At 48.1% G+C, this 15482-nt stretch overlaps 1 protein-coding gene across 4 annotated transcripts in view; it reads right to left on the reverse strand.

Moving 5' to 3' along the window:
* Nucleotides 1–15482, reverse strand: part of AFAP1 (actin filament associated protein 1) — a 141019-nt gene that overhangs the window by 86215 nt on the left and 39322 nt on the right. For 3 of the 4 annotated variants that reach the window (XM_031030999.2, XM_006736086.3, XM_081812687.1), the window contains one exon: nucleotides 855–1042. The exons of the other annotated variant lie outside the window; for it this stretch is intronic. The gene's annotated coding sequence lies outside the window, so the exon portion shown is untranslated. The remainder of the gene's footprint in view (nucleotides 1–854; nucleotides 1043–15482) is intronic. 4 annotated transcript variants of the gene reach the window in all.

A 15482-nucleotide genomic window follows, 5' to 3' on the forward strand; every position in this document is an offset into this window, starting at 1 on the left:
ACTCAGGCCAAAGGGCTTTGCATTCAGAGTAACCACTAGTTATATTCTACCATATAAAATACTCCCAGTGTATTTTATCCCTTGATCCTCATACTCCCGTTATCTTTGAAACATCACAGACGGCAGAGATAAAATGAAGAAAGGTGCAGAGCCTGACCCAGGACAGGAAGCAAAGCAGGGACACATCCACCCTAGACCCAGGGCCCCTACCGCCTTTGTTTGACCCCCTAACCCTCACACCCGTTATCCTCCACTGGGCAGAATGGGACTCACTGAACATAGACTGGGATCAGGACACAGGTTGTAAGTCAGTAACTCCCAGAAAAAAAATTTTTTTTCCTCAAATGCCTACACCACACAGAAGATCTGGCTACAGAATTTATGATTCCCAAAGCAACAGGGAAATCAACTGGAGGCATTTCAGGATATATTCTATGCATCTGAAAAGCAGCACTCCCTTCTCCCTAGCCAAAGGATTTTTGCACTAAATTAAGTGACTCTGCTCTGTCTTACGTGGTCAGTGTCTTCCACGGTCCTACGTAAAGAGGGAAAGTGTGAGTAAAGGCTAGACAGCACGGCAGACCAGTAATTCAGTCCAGCAACATGCTTCCTCTGTAATCAACCCCTCTACTCTTGAAAGCAAACCTCTGACTCAGGTTGGGCAGTGGGTTCATTTATTTCAACAACATAAAAGAAATGGGCTTTTGTTTGCGGGACCCAAAATCCACTTCAAAGGAATTTGATTCACCTGAGTGCCTAGATCACAGAATTTGAAAGCCAGAAGGGCCCGTGGGGTCCAGTGCCTTTATTTCACATGGGAGAAAGCTGGGGCCCAGAGAAGGAAAGTGACCTACCTGCTGAAGTCACAAGGGATTTGGTAAAAAGGCTGGAACCAGGAGCCGGGAGGCCTAACGGCCAGGCAGGAGTGTCCTGGTCTGCACGGAACGGTCTTCCTCACACGCCTCCTCCAGGGGCGAGCACGGAACGCCCAGCGTCCACCTGCAGTTTCTCAGGAAACCAAACCACTCTTTGAGAGCAAATCCTGCAAATGAGAAGAAATGCCTGCTATGACTGGCTCTGGGAAGACACAGTTCACTACCCAGAACTCGCTGCTGCTTGGTCAGAAAAGGGAAGGAACGGCCCGCAGATTCACATCACTCCGTGGGTCACAGGCACCGACTACACACGTGGCCACGTCCACGTTCTCTGCAGTTGGCAAACTTCAGTGACGAGTGAGAGACCTAGTGCTGTCTGCGTCCTCAGTTCTAGTCAGTGTCACCAGACAGCACGAGGGCAGAGGGGCGTCTTTCCAACACCAAGTGTTCATCTGAGATCCCTCCCAGGTAGCTCTTCCTTTTGGGGTCCTAACCTAGTGCACAGAAACTAGACGTGGGTAACTTCCCTCACCTAGTCTCTGCTGAAAACAAATACATGCTTCCCCCTAACTCCCCAGTGCCCCTGGCTCTCCCGCTCCCAGCCACACAAGCCCAGCCCCAGCTGGTGCCCCGACCTGCCAGCCTCCACATGCCCTTCTCACTGTGTGATCCTCTGGGGTTCCTGCCTGCTGTAGCCAGGGTTACCTCCTCTGCCAGCCAGCCCACCCGGGTCACCTGGCTGACTCTCCTCCCTGCCCCTGCAATTGCTGCCAGTCCCCTAGAGTGGAGTGCATGTCTAGAGTGCAGTGGTCATTCCATCCACCCTGACCCCTCCTTCCCAGAATCTCTCTATGCCTCTACTCGGTCCCTCCTCATCTGCTGCTTCTTAGAAGGAGCCCAGCCTTTGCAGCCACACAAATCAGGCCCAAATCCCAGTTCTGAGTCTTCCTAGTTGTGTGAACCTTGGCTAAGTGAGTAATTCCCCCAAATTATCTCATGCTTAAAATGAGATGCTGATTATGCATCTCAGTATTGTAATGAGGATTAAATGAGCTGCTCTACATACAGAGCCAAGTATTTCACAAATGGTAGCTATTATCATTATGATTAGCATATGCTCGTCTTACTAGAACTTCACTGTATGACTTGGGATCAATGAACACAGTAAGTGAACACTGCCCACACACTTCTTATCTTCTCAACTATGGCATCCTTAAATATCTGCCCCCCTCCCTTAAGAAAAGTCAGGAAACACTATTCTGTACAACTCTGTGCAAATACATTTGAAATTAGGTGAAGTACATAATTTCACAGATAAGAATACAATTTACCAAATTGTTTTAGAAAGCATACACAGATCGATTTTCCATAGAAGAAATAGAGAAAGTTGTCAAAGAATTAGCATCACAAATAAAAGCCCCAGGCCCAGATGGTTTTACAGGGGAATTCTACCAAACCTTAAACGCCAAACCTTACTACACAAATTCTTCCAGAGGGTAGATACATAAAGTTTTCAAATACTTTCTTTTTTTAGAAGTAGGTACAAAAGTGATGCCTAAACCTGATAGAGACCATACCCCCCCAAAAAAAACCCCAAAGACTATTGTTACTTACAAATATCAATGCAAAAATCCTAAATAAAATATTAGCAAACAGAAATCAACACAATACATTAATAGCACACCATGACCAAAGGGGGTTCATTCCAGGAACGCAAGGATGACTCAACATTAGAAAATCTACTAATATAATTCATCGTATTAATAGATCTCATGAGAAGATCATGATTCTCTCTACAGATCATGAAAAAGCCTTCAACAAAATGCAGTACTCATTCCTGCTTTTTTAAAAAAGTCAATAAATGGGAATTGATATATACTTTCCCCACTTGATAAAATACATGTACTAACTACTATAGGCTGAATGTCTGCATCCCCCCAAAATTGTTGATGTTGAAACCTAATGTCCAATGTGATGGTATCAGGAGGTGGGGCCTTTGGGAGATGATGAGGTCATGAGGGTGGAGCCTTCACAAAGGGTATTAGTGTCCTTGCCCCTTCCCCCTGTGAGGATGAAAAGTAGGCAGTCTACAACCCAGAAGAAGGCCTTCACCAGAACCCGTCCATGCTGGAACCCTGCTCTCAGACATCCAGCCTCCAGAACTGAGAGAAATAAATTTCTGTTCTTTACAAGCCACCCGGTCTATGGTATTTCGTTATAGCAGCCCAAAAGGAATAAGACACAGAGACAAACAAAAACAAGAACAGCATCCTAGTCAGGGAGAAAGACTTCAGGCATTCCTGGTAAGGTCAGAGACAAGTCAAGGAGGCCCATTTGCTCCACTGTCTTTAACACTACATTGGAAGTATTAGCCAATGCAATTAGAAACGAGTAGGCAATAAGAAACTTAAGGATGGAAAAGAAAAAATAAAATGATCTCTGTTTGCAGCTGATATGAAATTATACATAGAGAACCCAAAATAATCAATGATAAAACTACTATAAATAATTAAAAACTTGAATAAAGTAGTAGAATATGTAGAAACTACTGCTTTTCACATATTAATTTTTTACCAAACAATAAATACTAGAAAACAGAATGAAAAAGAATATCTCATTTAAAAGCAATTAAAAAAAGGTAAAACACTTAAATTTAAAAAGAAATGTGCAAAACTTCCATACAGAAAACCTAAAACATTCCTGAAAGACAAAGAAGTAAATCTGAACAAATGGAAAAGTGTCCCTTGCCTATGGAGAGGACAACTTACCATCAGAAAGATGTCAATTCTCTCCACGTTCACAAATAAATTTAATATACCAGCGAGCATGCAAGGATATTTAAGAACAAGGAAGAGGGACTGGCCCTCTCCCCTATCAAAACATAATATAAAGTTTATATCATTAAAAAGGTGTGAGGGGCCCTGGGGTGGCTCAGCTAGTTGAGCATCTGACTCTTGATTTCGGCTCAGGTCATGATCTCAGGGTCCTGCGATGGAGTCCTGCATAAGGCTCTATGCTCAGCAGGGAGTCTGCTTGAGATTCTCTGTCTCTGCCCCTCCCCCAGCTCATACTCATGCTCGCTCTCTCTCTCTCTCTCTCTAAAGTAAAATAAGTAAAATCTTCAAAAAAAAAAGTGTGATACTGGCACATAAATTCCCAGTTGGATCAATTCTACTTCATAGTCAACAAACAGGCCTATATATTTAGACATGTGGCTTCTGATAAAGGCAGTGTCTCAAACCCAATGGGGAAGAGACAGACCTCTTAATTGGAGTTAGGACAACTGGTGGTCACTTGGGGAAAGAAGAAAGATAAATTTAAATACTTAACATCATACACCAGAAAAAACTCCAAAGATACTTGAGAATCAAGGTATTTTTAAAAAGTAAGACCATTAAAGTCCTCGAAGAAATAGAAGGTGAATTATTCTATAACCCTGGTGGCGGAAAAGATTTTCTCCCTAAGACTCCAAATCAGACGTCACAAGAGAACACGGGGCAGGGTGGACTGCGCTGTGCAGCTCACGGCCGCCTCCCCCCGGCTCGGGGCTCCCTGCGGTGCGCCCACCGCCTGGCCTGCACACCTCTCTTCAAGCTGCCCGTCTCCAGAGTCTCAGTCACTGCACATCTGGGGAGCTGATTTCACGAAAGCCCCCTCCTCCCACTCCCTCAGGACCACTGTGCTGGATTTGAGGGTCCAGTCAGGAAGCAGTTGCTAAACCACGGCTGGTCCCAGGACAAACCTGCTTCTCAGAAAACGCCCTTGTCCCCTACCTTCTTCTTTTCAGTGACTTTTCCTGATGTTGTATCAGAATCTTAACTAGCCTCTGCTTATTCTGCCAGACTCCTCTCTTTCCACTCCCATGCTGTGTTTCACACTGCAGCAAACGGCGTGCTTTCGCACAGCATCAGGCTCGCTGGAGCCCGTGGACCACGGCGTGCACGGCTGCCCTCGGTGGTGGGCCTCATCCCTGCATGACCGGCTTGCTCTCGCACACACCCACTGCCACACCTCTTACCTGGCTGCCTCTTACGTGCCCGCCCTGGGAGGCAGCTCCGTCCCCACCAGGCGGGCCTGCCTCCATTACAGCCCCTGGCTCCTGCTGGAATTACTGGTAAATTTGTCTGTCCACTCCAGCAGGCAGCCAGCATCTGAAGTCAGGGACTGTTGCCTCCTCTCTGTGCCTAGCGCACCCAGCAGAGCGCCTGACGCGGGAGCCAGGACCCAACGGACAGGCGCAGTATGTTTGGTGAATTCATTCACTCGTTTGTTTCTACGTTTCCATAACAGACAAAATTCCTGAGATTTGTTTGGAAGAGAAAGTTGCAGAGAAAAATACCCCGGATTGTCCTCTCATAGCAACCATGTCTTCTGTGATATTCTTAGAACACGCACATCAAAAGTGGCAAAAGAAGGATTCTGACAAGGTCACTGTCTCAGACAGGTTGATCGCCGTCTGGTCGGGGCCCTTCTCTGTCAGCAGAAACACCGAGGAGACTATCTGGGGGTGCGCTCAGGACAGACAGAACTCATGTGGCACCGGAGCAAAGGAGCTGATACTCAAGCACAGCGCTTGCATATTTTCCCTTATAGGGTTACAGTGAGGACTCTTCATGCAGACTCTTGCAAATATTTCCACAGGCCCCTGCAGATCATCTAAATGGGCTGCCGCAAGGTTGGGCTGAGAGATCTCAGGAAAAGCAGCATAGCTTTAGACGCTGTCTGGTTGGAAAGTTCCCCTCAGCTAGACCACATCTAAAATTCCTCAGAACTCAGATGACCGGGAGTTGAATGACCGGATGGAGGGCTTTGAGCACAAGCCACCAAACTCCTTTGACTCCCAGTGCCCTGTCTACACCGCAGGGATAATAATAGTTATGTGCCTCGCAAGACTGCTAGAGATCCAAAGAAGGCTATAAATAAAAGCCTGGGATTTTAGGGGCATTCCATTAAGGCTAGTTCAATTTGACTCTGAAAAGTTAAAGTAAATAAGGTTTCTACTTGTCACTCTCGCATCTGGACCTCTGACAGTGATGGTTAGTTCTAGCACTGACTGAAAATTGGATCTTTGAAAGATTTATCAATATCCCAGAGGAAAGCCTGCATTTCTACAAGAGTATGCATACATATGCACGTTCTAAGTCCCGAGAATCTTCCTTTCTGGATTATAGAGAGCAAAAAGCCCCCAAAGGAATTATTGTAAAAATCTACAGATCATATTCCTTCCGACAATCATCATGATTCACAAAAATCAGATTAATACATGGATAGAAAAAGCAAGCCCTAAAGGAAAGATCTTTCTATTATTTCATAGAAAGCAAAAGAAGGACAAAACCTAGATCAGGCAATGTCTTTTATAATCGTAATGATATATGTAACCTGACTTCCGGGTTCCTGAAGCCTCATTCCTAAGTTGGGAGGAGAGACTACGGATAAAAATCAATATGGTTGCAAAGAAAGTTTTCAGTATATTGTTGAGAGCACAGTATTTCTATTCTATTTACGCCAGTTCATTTAATTCAGGAGTAAGTTGTGAAACACCAACTGTGCTCAAGACACTAGTCAAAACTGAAAGCAAGCCCGACTTCCAAGGGTTCATGATCTAGAGCAGCAGATAAACATTTGTCTGTGAAAGGGAGAGTCGCTGAAGGTTTTCAGAAAAGGTGGCATTGGTGGGTCCTTGTCTCTGCAAAGGTGATTCGGACAGTGGCATTCAGGAGGACCTGGCGTAAATGGGGCTGGTGCAGGAAGAGGCATGCTGGGCAGGGGAGCGGAAGAACGACAGCCGCAGCAGGATGGAAAAGGAAAACACAAGTCTGTGTGCTGTTCACCGGACTGGATTTTAAATATTTACAAAAAACAACCTCAGTGCCCAGTACTTGGGTACCTAAGTGTGGGATATACAATACTAAGTAAAACAGACATGATCTCTTACACTCAAGTTAGAGAGACAAACAGTTCACACGTAAATAAAAAAAACAAAAAACAAAAAACAGCCAGAAAAGAGGATGGATACTATGAATGAAGCATCTAGCCAACCATTTTATGTCAAATTTTCTAGCTTCAAATCCCTACTTCATTTCTGAGGTCCTCTGCCCTTAAGAATGGTTCTATGTAACTGGAATCTGAAGTTTTGAAAAAGAAAAAAAAAAAAAAAGAATGGTTCTGTCTTCACAATGGTCAGAAGATGGAAGCCACCCAAGTGTCCGTCGATGGATGAACAGATAAACAAAGTGTGGTCCACTCATACACCAGAATACTATTCAGCCTTAAAAAGGAACGAAGCCCTGACACACACTAGAACGTGGGTCAGTATGCTAAGTGAAGTGAGCCAGTGACCAAAGGACAAATATTGTAGAATCCCACTTAGACGAAGTCTGTAGGGACGTCAGATCCATAGGCACAGGGTGCACACGGGGGAGCCAGGGGCTGGGGGACAGACAGAAGGTGAGTTAGTGTTTAATGGGTGCAGAGTTTCAGTTTGGGAAGATGGGAAAGTTCTGGAGATGGAGGGTGGTGATGTACAACAGTGTGAATGTGCTTATTGCCACCGAATTCTATACTTAAAAATGGTTAAAATGGTAAATTTTATCGCAATTTTTAATTTGTTGAGGTGCAATATTATATATGTTATATATATAATATTTAATAATATTGTATTAGTTTCAGGTACATCACACAATTTATAAATGAATGAATGAACGAGTAAGAATGGCTCCATGTCCCCCGCTCATAAAGCGCCCGAGCGCCCCCTGAGCGGAGTGTAGCGTGTCCAGCAGCGAACCCTTGTGAGTGAGGCCCCAGCATCCTCACAGATGCCCCACCTTCTACACCCTGCCTCTCTGTGTTTCTGGGCCGCCCGGTCCAGCTACTGTTGCTTCTTTTCAGAACATTCCCATGTTCCTGCCTCCAACTTGGCTCATGTGTTCTGAAATAGGCCTGACCTGGTGCTCAACTTCTCTGCCAACCAAGATTTCTGTGGGTAAAACCAAGTGCCACCCCTCTCTGCAAACCCTTCCCAGACCAACTCAGGGGAGGGTGGACGCCCTGGTCTGGCTACTCCTCTGCCAGTTTTTCTACAAAATCATCAGCTTCTCACTAGCAATGAACAATTGAAAAGTGAAAGAACAAGAAAAACTAGTTCCATGTATAATGGCATTAAAATACATGAAATACCCACCGAGTTTAACAAAATATGTGAAAGATCTATACACTGACACCTATGAAATGTTGCTGAGAAAATGTAATGAAGACCCAAATAAAAGGAGAGATACCATATTCACAGATCAGAAGATTCTGTACTGTTAATATAGTCATTGTCCTTCCAAATTATTCTAGAGACTCAACACAATCCCAATCAAGATCCCAGCAGTGTTTTTGTGAAAAGAAAAAAAAAAAAAAGGCTGATTTTAAAATATATGAAAATGAAACAAACAAGAATAGACGCACAGGGAGAGAAAAAGCAATGTTGGGGGACCTCACCGAGCTTTAAGACTTACTACAAGGCTACAACAACCAACCCCATGTGGTACTGGCATTAGGATGGACAGTGAAACAGAGCAGAGTCTAGAAATAAGCCCACACAAATGGCCAACTGGGTTTTGACAAAGATGCCAAGGCACCTCAATGGGGAAAGAAGAGTCTTTAGAACAAAGGGTGCTGAGCAAGTGGGTAGGGGAAAAAGTGAACTTGACCCCCTGCATCACACCATATACAAAAATGAACTCAAATGGATCAGAGACCTGAATATAAAAAGACCATAAAACATCTAGAAGAAAATGTGGGAGCAATTATTTGTGACTTTGGAGTAGCCCAAGATTTCCTAGGATAGCACAAACTACTAACATAAAATTTAGAAATTAATAAATTGGACTTTTTGAAAGAACTCACTAGGAAAATATTTACAATACACACATTTGACAAAGCACTTACGCCTATATGTTGAATACTGAGAACGTACAAATGACGCAACCAAAACACCAAGCAACGGAGTCAGACGTTTCATACACAGGAAAAGACAAATGGCCAAGATACACATAAAGACATGCTGGTATCATTAGTCGTCAGGGTCAAGCAGGTCGAAATCACGGTGAGATACGCCTCTACGGGCAGCACAGTGGCCAGAGATTTCTAAGGCTGATAACACCAAGCTCTGACAAAATGCAAGGAGGCAGTGCCCTCCAACCTTCCCGGAGGGAACCTCCATGGCACCAGCCACCGGGAACAGTCTGACAGTTTCTTGTAAAGTGAAATGTACATTTACCATGTGGTCCAGTAATTCCACTCCCCGGTATTTACCAGGAGAAATCACTGCATGTGTCCACACATACACATTAGCAGCTTCACTCATAACAGCCAGGAACTGCACGCAACCTAAATGACCATTAGCAAATAGGGGGATATGCAAATTATGATGTATTCACACAACGGAATACTTCATCGCAATAAAAATAAACAAACCATCCACACACGTAACCTGTGAAAGAAGCATGAAAAGGCACACCGTATGATCTCATTTTTATGAAATTCCAGAACCAGCAAAGCTAATGTACAGTGTCAGAGAGCAGATGGGTGGTTGTCCCGCTCCGAGCGGGCAATGACACGTCCTGTTGGATTCGCAGGACTCGGACTCTGGGGGTTGAAGGTGACCACGTTAGAGGCAGACAGTTCAAGGTCTGGGGGAAAACCCTACCTAGTCAAGACGAAGTCAAACTAAACAGGAGACACTCTCTATATTATATCTGATAAGGCCAGGCAAATGTAATTTTGAGAAAATCTAGGTAAATGGGATTTTAAAAAAAGATTTTGCCGCATAACAACAGACGGAGTAAGAGCATTGGACTGGCTTGGCATGTCAAGGGCTAATTCTGCTCTTATAAGGAAGAAAGAAGGTTCCTAAATCACAGGCACAGAGAATCAGAAGGCTCCAGGGAATGAGTTCTCTTCATTACCATAAAGCTGCACTGCATCTTTATTCATGAATGGCTGCTTCTTCTAATCAAAGGAAGGAATAAAAACAAACAAAAGGGGAAAGAAAGGCGGACGGAACTTGTAAACTGGGTCTCATTCAAACAACCATGGGCTATTGCTGAAGCCAATGGAGGTGGGAGGGGCTCACAGCCCACACGGCAGGACAGGACAGGAGCAGCCTGCACCCAAACCAGCTCCACCTTCTCCCAAGGGGGACAGGATCCCACTGAAGTACAAAGCCCTGCAGCGGGCCAGGTCAAGGCTCCATGAAAAGCACCGCAGGGCTGGCTGACCCGCGTCTCCACCAAGCGCGGAAGGCCGCCCCGCTCGGGAGGGAGGGCCAGGCCAGGTGCAGGGGGCCGGGCGCCTGCCTCCCGCGGCTGCTGCCTCCTCACCGGGCCCTAGGGAGCGGAGCCCACCCTCTCCGGGCACATCTGTCTTCCTGCTCACCGAGCTCTCTCTCCAGGAGGGAGGCTTCTAAAGTCGAGGCAATCTAGAGCAGTGTAATATCTAGTACTAGGGTTTCACGAATGCAGACCCTGGAGCTCAGGGAGGAACAGGGACCTTCGGACCAAGGCCACAGAAAGGACTAAGAGGCAAGTCTGGGTGCCTGGAAGGTGCTTTCTCTGGCCCGACCCTGCCTCTAAAACCCTCGGGGACGGTGCTAATTTAGGGCACGAGAGAGGCCCTGGCACCATCTCCGAATGGAGAAGCATCACTTTAAAAAAACACCGAGGCCTCTCAACACAGAATGAAAGATGAGCCAGCAGCCTGCGCGGCGGCCCCCAGCTGCCGGGTGGGAGAGCTGAAGGCTCTGCAGATGTCCAGTCACTGCTGGGACAGCAGCTTTGCGGGGGAGGAAGCAGTAAGAGACGCCAGAGTGGGAAAGCTGCTCACAGACTCCACACTCCCCGAGAAGAGGGGGGAAGGGGATGGGGGGGCAGAGGGAGAGGGAGGCCCATTAAACGCCACCTCTCACACTTCCAGCTACATTATATTCACCCCTGCAGCCACTACTTTATATGAATTAAAAGGCCTAAGCTAACTAAGTCATCTGAGATGGCGGCTTGGGGTCCACGGATGGGGGTAGGCAGGGCCCTCGGACTTCAGACTTGCCCCATGGGCAAAGCTTGCTCACCTCCAACAATCTTGGAAGTGGCCCTCCCCATGTTTGAGCTTTTCCTGGCCTTGGTTCTGAAGCCCCACAAAGACATTTCAGGTAGCTCCCGCGGCCGAGCCAGATAGCCAGCTGTGCCCAAACCCCAGACCGCAGCCAAAGGTGAGCAGGGAGGAGGGGTGACACAGGATGACGTGGAAGGAAAGCATTCTCCTTTAGACGGCAGGGCAGGAGGACAGGATCCAGGCACATGGCCTGACAAAGATCAAACAGAATCCTTGCAACCAGTGAGAGCTTTGAACCCTGCTGTCACCCGCCTCTCCTATCGTACTGGGGAGACTGAGGCACAAGAGAGCAAGGCAGTGCGCCCAGTCACGCTCCGAGGGGCAGAAACTTCTGCCTCGTCCTTTTTATCTAGTCTAGCACTTCTGGCGCCACCCCCCATGAGTGGGCCGGACAGCCCCTTTCTGTTAGGAAGACAGCACTCAGTGCCAGTTCTACAAGACAAGGCTGCCTTCTCAGCAATCCAGTTCTGTCATTACACTTTAATGTTCAACAGCTGGAGATAAAAGCATTTTCAAAACACTTCCTCTCTGTCATCCAGACCGGAACCCCCCAAATATGGGCTTCTCAAACTTCCATGGGACTACTACTGGGGGGTGCTTATTAAAATGCAGATTCTGACTCAGCAGGTAAGGGGGCCCTGAGGGTCTGCATGCCTAACAAGCTTCCAGGGGATGCGATACTGCTGATTCCCCGGGACCCCAACCCACAGAGTCTGACAGACCAGACAGACTGGCTGATGGGCATCAGGGCTCCTTGAAGAAATAGTGACCCTCTGCTGCCAGGAAGCACCTTCCCACCCACAACCCACGACCTCGGGGGCCCCACGGACCTTCAGTGCAAGCTGGATCCAGGCCTCCAGCGAGGTCGTCAGCAGAGGGGACAGCTGAATAATAACACTGCCCCCAAAGACATGCTTGGCCTCTGGCTGATGTTCTCCAAATGGTCAGGTTCAACCAGATCTGAAAGGTCTTGGTAACAGGCTTCGATCTGCAGCCTCATCCATCTCAGTGGGGGGACGAACAACAGCCGTGGGCCCCATCTGGCCTGAAGCCTAGGTCTGTAAACATGGTTCCGTTGGCACGCAGCCACGCCCACTCACTGGCTGGCCCTGGCGGCTCACATGCTACAGCAGCAGACTAGAATGGTTGCCACAGAAGCCTAAAGCCTAAGATCTTCACCACCTCGCAGGCTTGCTCACCTCTGCTCTGGGGGTCCGGAGAAACAAAGTCTAGAAAGGCAAGCCTGAAGGCCAAGACCCCACATCCAAGGTCAGCAGAAGTGGTTGGGACAGGCCCAGAGCTGGGAAGGCAAGTCTGCTAAGAGCTGAAACACAGTTGGAGGGGCGCCTGGATGGCTCAGTCGTTAGGCGTCTGCCTTCAGCTCAGGTCACGATCGCAGGGTCCTGGGATCGAGCCCCGCATCGGGCTCCCTGCTCCGCGGGAAGCCTGCTTCTCCCTCTCCCACTCTCCCTGCTTGTGTTCCCTCTCTCGCTGTCTCTCTGTCAAATAAATAAAATCTTTAAATAAAAAGAAGAAGCGGGCGCCAGGGTGGCTCAGTCGTTAAGCGTCTGCCTTCGGCTCAGGTCATGGTCCCAGGGTCCTGGGACTGAGTCCTGCATGGGGCTCCTTGAGCGGGGAGTCTGCTTCTCCCTCTCCCACTCCCCCGGCTTGTGTTCCCTCTCTCGCTGTCTCTCTGTCAAATAAATAAATAAAATCTTTAAAAAAAAAACACAACAAAAACACACAATTGGAAATGGGAAGCCAAATCCACTCCTCGGGCTCACCGTCCTCCCGCCACTCGTGCGGAGCCAGCCTTACAGGGACACAGACTGAGCATGATCCCAGCCCCCACCCCCCCCACCTCCACTGTTGCTGCTCGGCATGTACGTCTGACTGCACAGACTCTGAGGGGAGGGGCCCACCAGCGGAGAAGCTGACGTTAGGCCTCGGCGGAGTTTGGTTCCTACCCTCTGGTCATGGTGAAGTGTCAAGACCCTGGGCTCCGCTTCCATCCAGGTCCCTCCGAGAGCAGAACAGGAAACGCCTCTGGGGCTCCTGATGGCAGGCACAGACCCGGGGCTCAGACGGCACGGGGAGCGTGGGGCTGATGGGCTTATCTCCAAGGAAGGCAGGCCGAAAGGCCGTCTGTCGCTCTGTCCCCGGCTCCCCTGGCAGATGGGGCCCCCACCATGCCCATGTGGATGGGGAGGGCCGGTGGGCACTGGGGGCTGGGTAACATATGTCCGTGTGTCAGTGGAAGCAAATTAAAGAGGACGGTTGGCCTCCCATTAGCTTCTCAGGGCTTGGAGCCTCCACGCTCACAAAACAGACGAGACCCGGGTTCCCAAAGAACATGATGATGGACTTGTGCTCATACATCAAACGAGCAGACTCTGGAGTTGAAGCAACCGGGTTGAAATTCTGCCCCTGTACTTCCTAGCTGGGGCCTCGAGTACACAGCCACATCACTATCCTCTCTCCGGAAAAGGACAATGACAGAGCTTGTCAACACGTTTCTTTTTAAATGTCCTCATGTGAAGAACTTAGCACAGGATAAGTCCTCAATAGATTGCGACGGTTACCCTCATCCTCATCAGTATAATTATCTGTAGAACACATTTTGTCAAGTATAATCTCTGCTCTAAAGGGTAGGTATAAGGATTAAACAAGATGTTATGTAACTTGCCTAAAACAGAGCATCATCTCACATAGTGGGGCCCTTGGTTTGGAGAAACCAAACCTCATCTCCTCCGTATATTTCATGAGACACCTCCCCAAACTTAGTGAGAACCCCTCTTCCAAACAAGTCTCTAGCATTGTTTAAATAACAATCTGTGGAAGAGATGCTATCATTTCAGAGAGGAGAAAACACCCCCCCACCGCCCGAGAAGGTGACTCACTCCCTCAAAGACACAAGGCTCACATGTGACAGACCAGCGTCTCCTCAGTAACAACAGGTACCTCGCAGAAATGCTAGCTAGCAATTTTAGCAATTACCAGCTCAATAATCTGTGCTTTAATAAAGGAGAAAACAATTCTGGCACTTTATCATTTCTGATGAAAGTGTGTGTCCCTCTCAGAAGTACTTCTTTTCAGAGTTGATCCAAAGGGCCCTGTTTCCATAGAGAAAATGTCCGTCGTAACGTCCAAAATACAGCATAAGCCACAATGAAGAGATTTTTAATACACTTTTAGTTTTCCAGCTAAAGGATGTTAATCCGCTCCCCTGAATAAGGATCCAGAGATTACGATATAAACTAAGTACTGCTCACACCATCATGCCAAACCATCTAGAGCAAACCTGACTTCACCAGCCTTCTCCCTCCAAAGAGAGGTCAGCACCGCCCCCCAACTCCCTTCCTTCCCATCCGCTGGGCTCCCTCGTCGCGCTGCCCCTCCTCTGACCGGCTCCTGTAACCTCAGTGACATCTGCCCCCACTGGTGGGGCAGCATCTGACCGTACCCCCGTCACACACCCCTCTGGACAGTTCTCCGCATGCCTCCCAGGCCTGGCCTCCCCTGCTGTTCCTGCTCATCTTCTTGGACCCGGGGCTTCTTCCTCATAAGTACAGTCATCCCTGGGTCATTTCCTCCAACTCCGTGACTCTACCTACCATTTATACGGTAATCTCCCCTAAATTCCCATCTCCAGTTGAGACCTGGTCCACACTTCCACCTGCCCTCTGTGGGGAAACGGAGCTGAATCTAGCCTTCCCAAGGAATGCTGGAGAGATAGCATGTGGGAGACACCCGGGGGCAGGTGACAGGGGTGGTGACAAAGAGCTGTGAAAGCAAAGGCCAGGGACACAGATGGCACATTACGAGAAACAGGACATGGGGGTGAGCTCCGTGCGCCTGCAGATGAAAGCCAGCTGCTTCCTCCAGTGATGGAGACCCTGTAACACGAGCAGACTCAGCCCCGTACAAACGAGCTGGAGACACCTTACACCTTTGCGGTCTCTTTGCTTATGAATAAAATCAGCTAATTCTATCTTTCTGAATTGCTCACGTTCTTTGAGGTCTTGCTTTCTGCTCTTTGCCACCAATGCTCCAGGGCCTCCATGCTTGGGCCTCAGTCTTAGCCCTACAACTGCCTTTGATTCCTCCTGCCAAAACCCACTCCCCCCGGTTGTCCCCGTCTCAAAAACGGCACCTGTAGTCTTCCAGCCACTCAGGCCCAAATCCCTGAGGCCTGTCGTCCAACCTGTCAGCAAATCTTATAGGGTCTCCTTTCAAAACACAGCAGACGGACCACTTCTCACCTCTCCTGTCATTTCCCACCAGGCCAACCACTGTGTTCTCCAGCCCAGATTGCTGTGAGAGCTCCCAACCCACCTCTCCTCTGCCACTTCTTCACCCCATCCCTGCAACCCAGCGTCCACTTCAAACAGTTTGGTAATGAATGAATGAGTGAATGAGTGAATGAGTGAATGAATACACACACACACACACACA

This window comes from Leptonychotes weddellii, chromosome 2, assembly GCF_054177405.1.
Source record: "Leptonychotes weddellii isolate Sample4059 chromosome 2, ASM5417740v2, whole genome shotgun sequence".
Lineage (NCBI taxonomy): Eukaryota > Metazoa > Chordata > Mammalia > Carnivora > Phocidae > Leptonychotes > Leptonychotes weddellii.